At 37.9% G+C, this 15,294-nt stretch overlaps 1 protein-coding gene across 1 annotated transcript in view; it reads left to right on the forward strand.

Annotated features, from left to right (window-relative positions):
- Window positions 1–15,294, forward strand: part of IGLON5 (IgLON family member 5) — a 1,615,534-nt gene that overhangs the window by 130,134 nt on the left and 1,470,106 nt on the right. The gene's annotated exons all lie outside the window — the stretch shown is intronic.

Below are 15,294 nucleotides of genomic sequence, written 5' to 3' on the forward strand. Positions count from 1 at the left end.
ACCTTTTTACAGAGACATAACAAATGAAGGTAAAATATATAGCAGTTGTTGTACATTAGTTCAGATGAGGATATGGCTTTGTAAAAAGTCGGTGCATATACTGACAATGCAGTTTTATTTTATTTCAATACATAATATCCCCTGATGTAACCCAGGACCAATGGACAGCTATACCTGATTAAATCCACCCCCCTTCAACTCATAGCATTTTCTCACACCAGTAAAGTATAAAATAACTGGAGATGATAACTTCTATTAAATGTAATCTCCCCTCCAGTTATCAGCCTACTATGCACTCACCAAAGTTCAGATTCACTGTTGACTAGATGGTATTCAACTACTTCCAACCATGTGCCAAAATGTGGCTACCATGGTATATCAAACCAAGCACCACATCTCTGTCCTGTGTCTCTACATTTACAACTGGCTGATGCCAGAAGTCAGCAAAGGTTGTTAAATAGTCCATGATCATCTGGCTATGGTCACTTCTTTATCCATATTCACCACAGAAATGGCTATAACCTTAGGGCAATGATTGGAAAATGAAATAAAATATCAGCCAGTAGGAATGGTTCTCAGAAACTGGAAGCCTTAGGGCTAATTATAGAGGTGGAACCAGCCTGATTACAGAGTCATAAAATGTGCATCCATGAAGTAAACATGGATTTGATTTCTAATGTGACAGATGAGACAGTAGTTATCATATGGTCTGTGTTTAGCCTGCTAAAGGCTACTTAGTGATTGTGCAGCATGACTGGGATCTGCATGTAGGTGAAACTGCACAATTCATCCATAGTAAACAGGATGTTTGCTGAAGTCAACCAAAATGTTATTTGTATCAGTGTTTGTGGTGGCTTGGAGGCAAACCTATATTAACTTTATAGCTTGTGTTTGGTGTCTATATCCTAAACAGGGTAATGTATAATGTGAATGTCATACATAGATTGACTTCTTGGTAATGTAAATATGAGAAGTATATACAAAAGAAAAATGTTTTACTAGAAAAAAATCTGTAATATGCTGCAAATTGGCAGCAAAGCATCAGGGTGTTTAATCAAAGAGATTGTGTCAGAGGCAGGACTGGATCACCTTCCCATTCATCATGCAAGGCTTTGGGAGCGTATCCTTTGGGTACTTTCTTCAGGTCTGGTGACTGTATTTAGGCATGTGTATCAAGCAGCTAGATGAGATGAAGTATAGATAATAAGAATGATGCAAAAGCTGGAAAAGGTCACTGACCCTGCCACAGATTGCTCTGAGGGAACGGTTACTTTGTTTTTGCTTTCTTGTATTTGTGCTGCTTCATTGCCTTCTTCTGTTTTGTATACTGTAGTTTATTTTTTTACACTGTGTTTTATTTGTATTCTGCTTTTAATTACATATTTAAACTAGAAAAGAGACCACAGCTGTGTCTCTTGTTAGTCACACAGAAATTAGAACAGGTCAGTTAAGGTTAAGTACCTTTGACCTAACAGTGGTGCTAGGAACTAAACGTTCTATTTAAGGGGTAAAATAAAACATCTCAAAGCTTTACTGGAACAGCTCGCTCAGACTCTGCCATAGATTGCTGTGAGAGAAAGGTTAGTTTGTTTTTGCTTTCTTGTATTTCGTATTGCTTCATTACATTCTTCTATTTTGTATATTGTGGTTCATTTTCTTTACATCATGTGTCACTTGTATTCTGCTTTTAATTGCATATTTAAACTAGGAAGGACCACAGCGGTGCCTCCTAATACAGAAATTATAACAGGTCAGTTAATGCTAATTAACTGTGAACTGTGGAGACAGGAACTAAACATTCTATTTAATGGGTAAAATAAAACATTCCAAGACTGTACTGGAAAAAAGCTCACTCATACTAATCCACAGAATGCTGTGAGGGATAGGTTAGATTTTTTTCTTTCTGTATTTTGTTTGCTTCATTGCCTTCTGCTATTTCTGTTTGTTGTGTTTTTTTTTCTTTACACTGTAATTTACTTGCATTCTGCTTGAAATTGCATGTTTAAATTAGGAAAGACATCACAGTTGTGTTTCTTGTGAGTCACAAAGAAATTAAAATTTCTCCCACCAACCCACCCTAGTGCTGTTGTATTTTTAAACTCAGCTGTCATTCTAGTTACCTGCCGCTAATGTTAATTTGACCACATATTTCTTTTCATCTCCTCTTTCATTGGTTATTCTGAGTAAGCCCCGAATTATCATTTTGAGAAATCAATCCCCTTCAGTCTTTTTAAATTTATTGGCCATCCCACTGTATTCCATAGAGAAGGAGTACAAAGTCCTCACCACCTTCCAATCTAGCTTGCTGTTTTAAAATTAGTGTCTCCCCACTTAGATAGCTAAAGCTTATGTTACCCCTTCTTTCATATCTGATTACTGCACACTGCATCTCTTAGGATATTAACTAATTTTCTTCCCTTTTCCATTTAAAATCTGCAACATCTATTCCAAGACCATTATCAGTTTCCCCTCAAGTGTTTGGCAGTGCCCTCAATAGATGCAAACACCTTCAGCTGCCATTTTCCTGTAAAGGTACCCTTGATATTTCCCCAATACCTAGTCGCACACACGACAATAATTTGCAGTGACAAGCACTGACTCCAGAGTTGCAAACCAGATACTCCTGACATTACTTTATATTCCTACTCCAACCATCTAATCAAGGAAAAAAAGGGCCATTTGCCATGGATATGAAATTTCCTACTATCTCTGTTACCAGGTTGTTAGATATGCGGATCCAGAGGTAATGCAGAAATTGCATCATGTTTATTGACAAGTAGTTAATTCTCAAACAAACTGATATAGTATATGAGAGATGTATTTACACAATGTCTCTGGAAGCAAGGCTGTCACATAAAAGCATTCCTAATGTCAATCAGGTTGTCAGTAGCACACATGCTATACATATCACACACAGTTCAAAGCAGACACACATAGACCCACATATGTTGAGGAACTTACGTGTAACCTTCCTAAACCCCAAAGACCTGCTAGATGAAGAACATATAACAAATATCATCAACAACCCTGAATGCACTCTTTCAAAAGAACAGCCACATCTCATGAAGCCTCATCTTCTAAGCCCATAAGGCAAGCCAGCCCACAGTCCAACATTCTGGTCATTAAATACTCCAATGTGAGACATACTGATGTCCCTTTCACTAGGCTGAGTATGGAGAACGTCACAGTCCATTGCTTATCAGGGGCCAGGATCCATCACATTAAGCATGTACTCAGGTTATTGGACCACAAGTACCAATATGAATCAGTCATAATCCAAATGGGTGTAAATGATATGACATGTACTTCCACAGGCTATATGATGAGAGACACCATGGAGCTCTCTGAATATGTGTCCCAGGATATGTGCCTAGCACTGAGCAGCATTTTACCTTCACCAAAGATTATGCCACAAGACGAACAAAAGATGACTGACTTTAATAATTGGCTTAGTTTCTGATGTCATTCTGAGGGGGTGCAATATTTGTTAACATGGAAGGAGATGGTCAACAAACCACGCTGCTTTGCTAGGGATGGTCTGCACCTCTCCCCTCTAAGCTTTCAAATGTTAGCTAAAACTTCCTCCTCTTCCACAGTGCCTTCTTTATGCAATGCCAAACTGAAAGCACTTCTGATATAATAAAATCAAAACCAAGAAAATCAAAAGGTGTCACAGCTCAGTGCTAGGGGTCTAAACAAAAAAAGCCCACACTCTGCAAGCTCTCTTCCCCTAGAGAATGCTGATGTCTGTGTGATCACTGATACATGGTTTAAAGCCATGGAGCACATACTGGTAGTGCAAGGTTATAATGACTTCCACACATTTAGACCAGCTACTGTGTAGACATTGACTAAAGGTGGAGGTATCTCAATTTATGTCAAAAGTAAATATACCTGAAGCCTGGTCAAACAGGACAATGCACTTGAGCTTCTCCACATTCAAATCAACATAGACAAAATGCCACTTCATTGCAAACTATAGGTCCCCCTCTATGAGCCAAGAAACTCAAAACATGCATTTAAACTTAATGAAAACACTAACCATCCAACCCAATACCACATTCATAGGTGACTTTAATTACCACACTATTAACTGGGAATCAAATATGACACCAAAAGTATAGACACAGAGATTCCTGGATTTTATAAACACTAGCTCTCTGGACCAGATTGTCAATACACCAACCAACAGTGCAAACATATTGGATCTAGTCCTCACTAATAAAGGACAATGCCGCACAACCCATAGTGTGCGTCTTGTCTGGCAAGGTCAGACCACAAAATAGTCTTTTTTTAAGTAAAAATAAAACCTGGAATCCCAGCTAACGTTGGAATATTCAGGAACTACTCTAAGGCTAATTTCCCACTATTATGTGATAACCTTGCAAAATTTCAATCCCCCATAATCCCTGAGAACACTGCTGCCTATGCAGACCTCCTCACAGACTCCTAATGCAAGCATGTTAGCAGCTCCTTAGATGCAGCTGTACCCACCACAAAAAAGTACAGAACTAACTCAAAAAATAAGCCACCCTGATGGAATTGCAACATCAGTAGGCTGAATAATAGAAGGAAGAAAATCATGGCAAAAATTAGGTTGTGTAGCACACACCAGGATAAAAGCACTCTCATTAAATAAACAACTCAGAGGACAAATAAAATCTACCAAGCGAAATCTGAGGTAACATTGGCCTGCCAGGCCAAAGATAACCACAAACCATTCTTTAGCTATGTCCACAGCTTCAAAGGCAATACAGGATTGTGTACAAAGCTCATGGTTAATGGACCCACTATACTGGTCCAGCTGATATAGTAAATCTACTGACCAGCAAATTCAGCTCCAACTTTAGCTTTATCTCCCCATCAACCTTCATTGGGAATTAACATCAAATATATCTCCCTCTACTATCACTAGGGAAGAAGTCTTTAATATTCTCTCTAAGGCCAAGTACACTATATTAATGGTCCCAGATGATATCCCAGGATGCCTTCTAATTAGCATGAAATATGACCTATCAGGCTCTCTGTAATTGCTACTTAACTATAGCCATCAAACTGGCTTCATGCCTGATGAATGGAGAATATCAGCAGTAATCCCTCTGCCCAAGGTTGGGCCATCTACAAACACTGGAAACTAAAGACTTATAAGTCTCCTAGTCTCATATAAAAATCCATGGAAAGAATTATAAAGGAAATGATCAGTAAGGACATAGAAAACGTCCAGACACTGGACCCAGTCCAGTTTGGCTTCATCAAGTGCAGGTCATGCCTGGTCAACCTGGCGGACTTCTTTCAGATGGTCACCAATGCAGTGGATGACCTTAACTTGGCCATGGCATTTGACACAATACCTCACTGCATTGTTGGCAAACTCAAGAGGTTAGGTGTAAACCCTTGTATTACCCAGTGGATAGCCAGCTGGGTCACAGACAGGACCCAGGAAGTTAGAATTGGTGAGTCCACCTCTACAAAGCATCTAGTTACAAGTGGAGTCCCTCAAGGATTGGTCCTGGGACCACTTCTTTGTAGAATTTACTTCTCTAAAATCAAGGCCAATGCCAATGGCCTCTGGCTGACTAAATTTGCAGGTGATTGCAAATTAGTACCAGTCACAGAATCCCTCACTGACACGAATGTTCTCCAGTAAGAGCTGACACCAATAAATAATTGGTGTCAGAGCCATGGAGTAAAACTTAATGCCAAGACATATGTAATAATATCTTTCAGGAAGTCATCCACCCATATTAACAATCATATTGACAGCAATACCCCAAGAGCTGATCCATTAGTGAGGGACTTGGGGCACACATAGATAGTAATCAAGCCTTTGATCATCATGTGTCTGTAGTAGTGAGAAACTCCTTCTGTGTTGTGCAACTTATAAACAAAGGTATGGCATCTAGGTCTAAGGAGGTAACCGTTTCACTGTGTTCAACATTCATCAAACCTATCATTGAATACAACGCCCCATTTGGTATGTACCTAACCATGCACATCCAACAATTGGAACGTCCACAGATGTTTCTCACTAAAAGAATACATTGTGCAAGTAGCATGTCCTACGTAGACCACCTCAAGGCCCCATCCCTGTATTCTGTCTTCTAAAGGCTGTTGAGGGGAGATCTATGCCTGGCATACAAGGCATTGTCAGATGGACCTTCTGCATATCTGCAAAAAAACAGCACCAGAATTACCCATTTTAAAGACATAAACCTTGCCTGTTGTATACACAGAACCTGCTGGAGAGACAGGTATGTAAAGCATAGTTCCTCCATAACCCAAATGAGGTGTAACTTGGACAACTGGATGGGGAACAAGAAATTCATCCCTCATTTGGCACCTGTATCTCGAATGGACACAGGCAGGCTGTAAATGGTTCATCTCCCAGGCCCCTGCTTGCAAATGTTTCATCTCCCAAGCCCCTGCTTACACTTATTAAGGGTACCAGAACTTGTCAGAGATTTGGGATGCATATTTAGGCTTAAAAAGGCCCTTGTGATTGTTAGCCTAGTAAATAGTTATGAACCTGCTGTATAAGATGGGATGCAAAAACATACAAGAGATGTTGGGAGAAACTAAACATTATTCTCAAGAAAACGTAAGTGACAGTGCTTTCTGACTTGACCCCCCCCCCCTGAAAAGGGACACATGGCCAGTAGACATATCAAATTAACCCATAAATAAAATTAATTCAAATTAAGATCGGCATCTTTCTGCCCTAAAATGGAATACAGTGGGTTTGCACCATGCATACATGTGACTCATTTTGAAGAACAGCTAGAGAATGCAAGGAGAGGCACTCACCAATAAAAGAGGAGATCCTTTCTTTTTCACTTTTGGTGTAGTAGGACTTTGTAATTAAGAACAAATCTTATACACAACTGAGACTATTTTAAAGAGAGGAGAAGTGTATAGTTAAAGATCAATTCTACAGTGGAAAGAGGAAATGGAAAGTATGATGCAGCCTGGGGGTATCATGTTGTCGAAAAAACAAACTGTGAGATGTCCAAGGAGATCAGTAGGATTGACTTCACTTGTATTTCCACCATATCTTCTAAGATTTTAAGGTCAGATGTGAGGTATTAAAAAGAGTTTACAGTTTCACTTTAAGAAAAATGCTGTACAATATATTAAAATCAGTCAGTATAGCATAAATGAGTTGATGTATCTGAGAATATTCAGAAGGAAGAATGTTGCAGTTTAAACATGTTATGTTGCAGTCTGTTTTTTTTTCTAGAAGTTGCCACTAACTGAGTTATTCTACTGAACTTTGTTTGCAAACTGTTATTAACCTTTAGTATGCTTTTGCTTCTTGTGTATGACTTAGTTGTCTGTGTAGCCATTTTATATTTTAGTAATTTTCTTATGATATCTATTACATTTGCTTTTATATGTTAAGATGAAATATAAGTAGGCAGCTGTGTACATGGCTTAGTTATGCAGGTGGGCCTGTTCATCTGGCAGATGAAAGACGTGCCCTGCAGCTATATACAGCACTGCTTCTGCCTGGAGCACTTTGTATAACATTACTTCCAAGGGTGAAGGGTATAGTGGAAGCTTCTCTCATATTCAAAGTGCATTTGAGCTAGTCTAGTTTGAGATGCTTTTATCTAGTTTTTTTCTATTCCCTAACCTTTAGTGAGCTCATAGTTAATTATGATACATATCATTTATTATGTATTTCCCAAAAAGAAAAAGCACATCGTCGTATTTTATACAGACCGTGTGTTACAAATGGAGTTGTCTGCAGAGGTAGCTGGAGATAAATAACAATGATTGAATGATAAAGTGATGTAAAACTGCATTGTTTTTTATGTGACAAACTGATTCTTAAACTATTGACTCAATGCACAAAACAAATATGCTACTTTGCTGTTTCTCACTAATAATGTCACTTGCCTGTATTTGCTAAGACTATCCAGCATATCTGTTAGGCTGTCAAAATCTATGGCATCTAGAATATTCATAGTTCCAAAGAAGTAGGTTTAATGCTGCAACAAGAGCAGATCAAGGGTTTGCACATTCTTAAGTTTCTAGTAATCTAGAAGCTTATTCACATCTTCCTTGAAATGGTAAGGGTATACTAGTTTCCTTTTAACAGGAGATCATTAGTGTTAATGCCGGGTATTAACTGAGCTGCCATGCTGTCATCGGCATTTGATTTAAAGTGTTTCAGGAGACAACTACTCTGCTTACTGTTAAATGGAGTTTATTCCAAAGGTTGGATTGAGAAGAATAAGAAACCTATCACCTACTACTGATTTTACAGTAAATGTTTATGTTGTTGCAAAAGGTTTTTTGTTGAACTGTTTGATTTATAAGGGTGGGGAGTAATTTGAAAAGTAAGGGGTGTTTATTAACACAAACTGGTTGGCAAAGATCATCTCGCAAGAGTATGTAATAGACTAAGCAGCAGGAAGAGGGTTTTAGTATGGGCTGGTAGCTTAAACTAAATATTTTTCTAGTTTGGAATCTTTGGGGCCTTTCAAGTTGTGTGAAGTGCCTAGAGAGCTGCATTCCAGAATGGGCATTATATTTAATAATGGGTCTGATCTGGGAGACGTAAAGGGAAAGAATGACATCCTTGAACTTAAAAGAAATGCTTAGGATCTACAAGAAATGCCATGATAGATAAGCAGTGCAGAGCAGGAGTTTCTGAAAACAAGTAAGTCATGATGGTCAAACAGGCCTCACTATCAAAGGAGTTATCTAGTCATCCTATCAGAGGAGTTATCTAGTCATCTAATACTCATAAAGAACAGATGCATAAGTTCTCCTCTGAGAATTAAATTTCATACAGGAGGGGGCCTAAGTCTGAATCCTGTGGAATACCTGTAGTATCATTTCTAGAGCTGCAGGAGATAACCCCTATTTGGACTATGTGAGTTCAGTCCCTAAGCCAACTGGTTGCCAGCAGACAAGGTAAGGGTGAATGCTCATACTAGAGAGTTTGCTTATGATGCCCACTTAGGGAATAGTATCAAAGGCTTTAGCAAGGTTGAGTTAGGCAATATGGAATGACTTGCCCTCATCCTAACTTCTGTGAGCTGATGAAGAATTAAATTGACTCGGTTAAATAGGCATGATATGACCTTAACAAATTGAACTTAACTGGAATTGGGAGTCTGGAGGTCAACTATGTCATTGTTAATTAGTTCATGGGTAATGGATCCTGTAGCTTTACAGTTAATAAAGTTTCTTGTAGTTCTGACTTGCAGAGGGTGAGAACTGTGGCAATGCTCCACGTTTCAGGTACATAGCCCATGATGTGACTTAAGATTAAATGCATTTAGCTGAGATCGAGCTATGTGGTGGTGTAATATACAGAAAAAAAACTGCCTCAACTGTTGCTAGAACCAATCAAGCTAAACTTTTTAGGTTTGGAAGGAGTAGAAACCACATAGGCAAGAGTCATAACAAATGTCACTATATGGGAGGACACTGTTTGCAGATAAGATGTGTGGGATGGATGTGTGAAGTTGGTGCTAACTTTATAAGCAAGGATATTAGCTATACTTTCTGGGTCAGAGTGGGATATATAATTGGTGATGAGCTTAGAGAATTTGAAATTACTTCTGAATTTCCAAATTTAGTTGAAGAAGGACTTGTAGTTGCACTTAGTGCTGAAAGCAAATATATGTTATTAAGAGGCTTTACCCTCCTAAGTGTGTGCCTGACTGTCTGTCTTGTATAATACTTTTAAGTTGCTTTTACAATGTTGGAGAAAAATTATTTTAAATAGAGCTGTCAGCTTTTATTTTTCCTCTGGAGTTAGTTACACAGACATTACACCAATACAATTTTTAAAATATATTACTGCTTTTGTTGCAAACAAGAATAGCTTCTACTATGCATGCACTCTCAAGGGAGTAGAATACTGAGGAGTACGCTGAGGTGAGGGCTACATTCTGCATTTTTCAGGAGAGTATGCCTTGTGTGTGACCAAGGTATTAGTAAGCAGTAATAAGATGGCCTTGGAATAATACTAAAAAATATTAAAAAAACAAGTAACATTATGAAAACACATCAAAAACTTGGTCTCCTTTACAGAAACAAAAATTTCTCTCAAGTAAAGCTAAAACAGCTCTATCACATGCCTACCTACTCCCAATCCTTCTCTACGGCTCTCAAATTCTCACCAATTTAAAGACTTCACTCATTACTAAACTAGAGTCCACATACAACAAGGTAGCTAAATTTGCTGCTGAACCACCATACTCCTCTCATCACTGCTTAGCACTCCATAAACTGAACTGGTTAGAATTCCCCTATATCCTTCTCCCCTCTCAGCTTCAGATAATTCATTCCATTCTATACCAGCCCACTTTCTGCCCCAGTTTCACATCTATTACCTCCTCCTACACCCCAGCAAGAAAACTCTGGAGCTCTGACCAACATCTCCTGCCCATTCATAAACCCAGGATCAAGATAGGAAAAAACCTTTATAGCTGTTCCCCTGCTGAAAACTGGAATAAACTACCACTTGACATCCGACACATTAGACCCAAACTGCAATTCAGAAAGGCAGTAAAGAATCAGTTAAACAAAAATAAACTATGCCTATGCTATCTCCCTTTGAGCTGACCAAAGTCTATAGCCACCCAATATCTCACCTTTCTCCTACCTCAGTGAAACTCTACCTTCCGCTCTATCACTCTTCACTTCTACACTGCAAGCCATCTTTCCTAACTGCCTGTCTGGAACCTAGACTCTTAAACAAACCTTTTCGTGCTACCTCCTCTTCCTTTCACAGCCAGTTTAATCTGTTCTGATGTTTAACTCTTCAACAGCTGGAAGACTAAGCTTATAAACACTTACTCACTTAACTTTTACTACACTGTAACCACTACACTTTGCCTTGCAAATTTTATCTGAATTGCTTTTCTTTTTTTACTACACTGTACCACTATACTTTGCCTTGTAAATTTTCATCTGTATCGTTTTCTTCTATTCTGCAGTATACCGTAATACGTGCTGATATGTAGACAGTAATTGATATTCATGTTAACCTTCTTTGTTTATATCTACTTGACATTTTATATTATTATCTCAGTACTAAGTTAACTGAAATGTATGAATTAACTGTGGAGCTTTTCTCCCCGGGTCTTCACTTAAAAAGGGCTCTGTCCCAGCTGGGCCAACCTGGTCAACAAATGTCAAATGAATAAGTAAATAAATATGAGAGACAGGATTGTACTGAGAATAAAGGGAACAGTAATGTAATCAGAGTTTACCAAGGATGTAAAAACATGTGGGCTGGAAGAGGAAGGAAGGTGCTTGTAAGGATAAGGTCAAGAAGGATAAAATCTCTGCAGACAGCAGGGACAATTTACAATAGGGATTTGGTATTCACAAAGACCAATTCTTATTTATAAAAAGTAATATATGTTTACCAGCTGATAGAGAGATAATTAAGTTCCCTATAAAATGCTGTTGTGTTTGGTGGGTAGCTAACAGAGTTGTATAAGGTGATCATTATGCTCTGTATGTGGTAGGCAGCTTTGTTGATCTACAGTAGGACCTGTAGAAATTCTAGATTTGTATTATGAAATATCAGACATAAAATAATAGAACTTCTAAAAATACATATGTCTCTGGACCTCTAGTGGTTCTAAATGGATGTTAGGCACAATATCCTGGTAAGCAGGGTGCTGCTACTGTTCTGAAACCAGATATCAATAATTACACAGATATAGATATTTTCAAAGTTAAGATAAACCAGAACCTCCATAATTGTGTTGGTTAAACTTTGACCACTGAGCAGAACCCCTGGGGCATCATTTGAAAACAAACTTTCTATTTCAGTATGCTCATCTGTTGAGCATTACCTAGCTATGATGTTAACAACATGAGTACGAGATGCACATGTCCCTGGAAAAAACAGAGTCGGCTCTCCAACTTTTCCATGGTTCACATACACACACCCTCACTGTATTCCCTTAAAATGACCACCAGTTAACTAACCAGTTATTTTAGCCAATTATATTACCTGTGAATTTTGTCATTGTTCTGTTTAAGGAAAGAATACTGTTCAACACTAGTACTTTACCCTGTTCAGAGACATGGGTGGTGTGATCAATTGTATCTCACTGCATCTCCCTTAGGGTAGAATGCCTAAGGTCATCTACTACCATATGAGTGACTCATTTAGGACAGTGATGTGTCCTGAAGGGCCTTGCAACATCCTTGATCCTAGTGCAAGAAAGACTTCTGACTGCAGCATTCTGTCTTATTTGGACTGGTAAGTGATGTGCCAGAATATCCTCTGGTGGTGTCACCTGTATCCTGGGCAATATGATTAGAAGCCGTCCTAAGTGACCACAGGAGTTCAGGTTTGCAGTCAGGATGACTTGCTAAAGTAGCATAAATAAGTATAGGTATGCCCCTAAATAGCTGAGGTCATCTGTGTGCATGCTTGAGGGCTTATGCAATTATTTATTGACTTCCTCACTGCAGTAGGCATAGTGGTATGAGACAACTGACTGACAGTGGTGGGAGAAAAGAGACATGATTTCAGACTGAATAAGCAGATGTGTCTCTCTCAGGTAGAGTTGTTAGAATCAAGTTGTGGATTGTCAGTAACTGTAAGGCGGTTCTTACACAACAGACAAAACTAAGAACTCCCAAGGCACCAGTTTTATTAAAACAATAAAATCATAAGCAATGGCAAAAGCATTGTTTCCAGATTACCTGTTTCATTAAAACTTTAAAATCACAATTAATGACAATAGCAAAACTTTTGAGACAAAATCTTTTTCAGTGTATAAACTCAGTCAATTAAAAAAAAACAGATTAAATAGAGAAGTAACTTGAAAAAAATCCAACCATATAGAGGCCTAAATTAATTTATATTAATTATAAATCAATTAAACAAATGAAGACTTAATTTTTATATCTTGTGTTTTTTTTCAATAAATCATACGTACTTGTATTCAACTTTTTCAGTATCAAGTACAATGTCAGCCCACATCAAATTACAAAGTATCTTGATTATGTCTCTGAAGGAAAAAAAAAGAGTTATCATATCCTACTGATAATTTAGGCATGCTACTAAATCAAGAGCAAAAGATAGATGAACATCCTTGACCATAGCCATGTTAGTAGCACTACTACCACACCATGATGAATGCTGTGGGAATTGTAGAATTCTTCCAGCCTTCCTTGAGAGGTTTTTGTGTGTGTGTGTGTGTGTGTGTGTGTGTGTGTGTGTGTGTGTGTGTGTGTGTGTGTGTGTGCAGAGTTGTCACTAAGACATCAAAATAACTAGAAGTGAAATGACATATGCACCTTTACTTAATTCTAGAAGAGTAAGCTGGAGACAAAGGTGGGTGGACAATGAAGATGGAATCTGGTGTGTGGATTAATCTATGCTGCATGCATGACCCTCAAATTGTCATAAATGCATCCCAACACATGTCAGATGTAGCTAGGTTTAAATGTGATAAGGTTTTGCTCTTTGTGTGTATGTGTTTTTTTTATTAGCTGTAACTACATTTAGTGAATCTATAATATTTTTTTTCTTAAGAAAATGTCAGAATGAGACATTTCATTTTCATCTTGGGTTCATAGACAAATACTAGGCTAACTGCCCTGAAGGGTCATTGTAAGCCTAACCTATCACTCAAGGTTAGAATCAAACCTTAAACCTTGTGTGTGAAGAAAAGACTTTAACCATTATGCCAAACCCGACTCTACATCTGTATGCACTCCCAAACCACTACATTAGATCTTTATTCTCTAATCCACATGAAGATTATTATTTTTTTATTTAATTTCGTCTGAGCATAGACAGACCGTTCATCCTTCTGCACTGATTTATATGTCCTGATCCTAATCCATGTCTGAAGACCAAGCCTCCAACTCCTTCTTCTTACTTTTTCTATTGCCTTGTCCTTATTGCTGCAGGACAACTTAAGAACCTTGAACTGTCATGTCATGTAATCTTGTTGAAGAGATGATTCTGATTGCATTACATCCAGATGCGATAGAGACTACAGCAGTTTTGTAACTACAAAGATTTGGCAGGGAATAAATCAAGATGCAGGGCTCTAAATTATTTTTGTATGCAAATGCAGACAATAAATGGACAAAGTTAAGTGAGTGTCACGACCCAATCGTTTCTTGGCTTGAAATTTGAGCACTGCCAACAACTCCCTTAATTGTGAAATAATAAAACTTTTGCTGTGTTTTACTTGACATATAGCATGTAGTAATTTCTTTTCATTTTACAAACAAAATTGTTTCTCACTTTTTAGGACTAGCTTGCAGCACATAGTGATTTAGCAGACTTAATGAATTCCTTTCTGTAATGACACCATTAGGCAATATGTTGACAGCATCATACCAGGATCACAGCTTTTAATGTTTTAAGAAAACTACTGTCTTCAGCTGTCGTTGAGAAATGGTGATTCTAATCAAATAATCTAATTTTCCTAAAAAATAATCTTCACAAGTCACCATGCCACAGATCCAACGGGAATTCTAATGCAGTAAAATGACTGTGCTAATCTTCTCCAAGCAAATGCAGATATGATCTTCATCACAGCATTCCAGCTAACAACTCATACCCCCGAGTAGAGACTCCCACTAACTGTGATGAAAAGGAAATCAGTTCCGATCTTTTATCACAAAACTGCACACACCAGAAATGTGAAAGCCACAAGGCCCTGCTGGCAAATATGCCTCTATTCTTTAGTGTGACAATACAGATATGCATAACTTTTTCAGCTTGTTGTTGTAAAAGCAAATAAGATACCATTTCTAATGAATCATTGACAGCACTGGAATAATTTTGCAAAATTGTAATATCTGGACATAGTTTAATTTGTCTCATCTGCTTTTATTGTACTGCCCTTATTTCTTTCATTCTAAAGAATTTGGATTAGTCAGATTTTGTTACTTCCACTGTTATAGTTTGAATCGTTGCATTATTTCTCCTAATTTTGACATGAAAATGTATTTTCCTTGAGATATGTATGTTGCTAGAATAGACTTTTTTTTTAGTTGTGGACAATCTGCTGTCTCAGATTAAGTATAAAAACTGTCTTTCCAGTTTACATGCACTCACTGTTAAAGGAAACCCTTCCTTGAATCATGGATCATTGGCTTTCCACAGTTTAAAGTACAACTATGCCCTAAAGACAACATTTAGTTCTCCCAGAGTGTAATTTCTTCTTTACTTAATTATCCCCCCTACGTCCACATATTAGTAAGAACATAACGTACCAGATTCTTGCCTACTGTAACATTTCTGTCCTAGTTAACTTCCTCAGTGTACAGCAAGTTTTGACTTAA

This window comes from Protopterus annectens, chromosome 8.part0 (assembly GCF_019279795.1).
Source record: "Protopterus annectens isolate FY-2018-M chromosome 8.part0, PAN1.0, whole genome shotgun sequence".
Classification (NCBI taxonomy): domain Eukaryota; kingdom Metazoa; phylum Chordata; order Ceratodontiformes; family Protopteridae; genus Protopterus; species Protopterus annectens.